Consider the following 2,458-nt stretch of genomic DNA (forward strand, 5'->3'; position numbering starts at 1 on the left):
GCCCTACATTTGTGAGCAGAGATGACTATATACCTGAGGATGTGTATCATTATGACATGCATTCAGGGAATGATAATGTGGATAGTGATTATGATGTTCATTCTATGACTACAGATGATTATATGGGTGATGATGATCGTAAGTGATCATTCATGGAATACATTTTTTCAGTTATGGCATGACAGGTTTGAATCCTTGGAGGACATAGATCAAGCATGATGCCACTTTCATTGTTATCACAATGGTGTTCGCATGGGTCTTGAGAGCTTCAACTCACCCACGACATCAACTAGCCATCATCTCATTAATTCTCATTTACATAGGCTGACTCATTCATTGTATTATGATGGGGATGATATTGTATTGTACACACACACACATGATGATATTGATGTATTGCACACACATACACATGATGATAGTGATACACATGCATTTGATGCGAGTGACACATATGCACATGATGAGTGATGTGTGTAAGTTAGATCATGTAAACATGATCTCGAGGGTAGAGATGGTAACGAGCACATCGAGCATTATGAGCATCATAGAGCTACATATCTCTATTCCTAGTGATCATAGGGATACATTAGATGACCATAATGATACATTCCATGATCATGATGGGCATTTGACTAGTCATGATCATTCGGCTGGTCATACATCCCTAGTTACACATGGGATTGACACTTCACATGTCGTTGAGCACAACATGGACCATGAGGAGCATAGACCCGAGGTTCTAGTATTAGATGTGTTGGGCTACTCCTCTAGTTTTGTTACATGTGGAGAGATTTTTATTTTGTTACATGTGGAGAGATTTTAGATACGACCACTACTCCAAGTTTTCATAGCATTCCTGGCAGCATTCAGGTGGATCGAGTTGTTGTGATTGAGCAGTCAGGATAATGATCGAGTTTTCATAGCATTCGTGGGCAGCATTCAGGTGGATCGAGTTGTTGTGATTGATTGAGCAGTCAAGATAGTGATCGAGTTTTCATAGCATTCCTGGCAGCATTCAGGTGGATCGAGTTGTTGTGATTGAGCAGTCAGGATAGTGATTGAGTTTTCATAGCATTCCTGGCAGCATTCAGGTGGATCGAGTTGTTGTGATTGAGCAGTCAAGATAGTGCATGAGAGTAGTGATGAGTTCGTAGAGGTGAGACATCATAGGAGTATGCACATCGATCATATTTTTAGTATATCCTATGACATTGACATTGAGAGCTTTACATTTGATCCAGGTATTTTCTTAGATCCAGTGTTATTAGTGATTGATCTATCATGGGATTTATGTCATATAGGGACACCAGTGATAGAGTTTGTCTACAGACATTTGTCTACAGACATTGTGCATCAAAAGCGCTTAAAATGCTTACATTGTGCATACATTGCTTATATTGCACATCAAACGCATACATTGCTTATATTGTACATCAAAAGCGTTTGCAGCATACAATATTTACATTGTGCATCAACCAAAGCACCTAGGCAATAGATTCGAAGCCTGCTAAAAATAGCAGCAAATGCAATGCAGGGGCCCAGTTGAAAAACAAGAAGGACACCAACTGACAGTTCAACACCAGTCGAAAAAAAAGGACATGACTACAGTTCACCAACCGCTTGAAAAACAAGGTTGAGACAAGGACAACACGAAGCAACATGCAGCATCATCAGCATGCGACACATCAAAACGTCTGAAGCTCACAATAGTCATCATGAGAGCGTCTGAAACTCACAACAGTCCGTGAGAGTGTTTGAAGCTCAAAACAGTCGCGTTGAGCAACATCACAACAGCTGATGAAGCTCACAACATCACACAACATGTTGAGCAACGGTTGCAACGGAAAGAAACAGCGTAGGAAGGCTCGGCGAAGAGAGGTGAGGAAGAAGAATTTTTTGGCCGCCAACGTTTAGCAACATGAAGATGAAAAGAAAAGATAAAAGGTTTTGAACCTAAAACCTAGGGTTTTTTTTTTCTTTTGTTCATACCTACTTACTTATCCCTTTTCACATTTTGTCCACCTAATTAATTGTCCATTGCTTGTGGGCATTTACTATCTTCCCTTTTCCCTTTCATTTCACACACACTCCTATAGGTTTTGGACACGTTGATGCACATGTGTTTCACATTTGGGTAGTTCATGTTGGATTTTATCATCTTGGAGGTGTTCACATGTCACTTACATCGTGTTCTTATTTCGACCATTGGGATGTATTTGGGCTTGGATAACGAGTTTTTCATGCGTCTTGGAGCATTTTTGGGTGTTCCTGAGTGTGTTAGTTGCCCGCTCGCAAGGTGCTCACATGCTTTGGGCCTTTAGGAGATATGTTCACACATGAATCTTGGTCTTTGTTTAGTGTATTTTTGGTTGCTTTTCACACCTCACCCCTAGTCATTGGGCGTTCACGCACATTTTTGGTCATTTAGTGTATTTTGGGCATTCACACGCACATC

This window comes from Cibotium barometz, chromosome 9 (assembly GCF_041138505.1).
Source record: "Cibotium barometz isolate CiBa-2024 chromosome 9, ASM4113850v1, whole genome shotgun sequence".
NCBI classification, from domain to species: domain Eukaryota; kingdom Viridiplantae; phylum Streptophyta; class Polypodiopsida; order Cyatheales; family Cibotiaceae; genus Cibotium; species Cibotium barometz.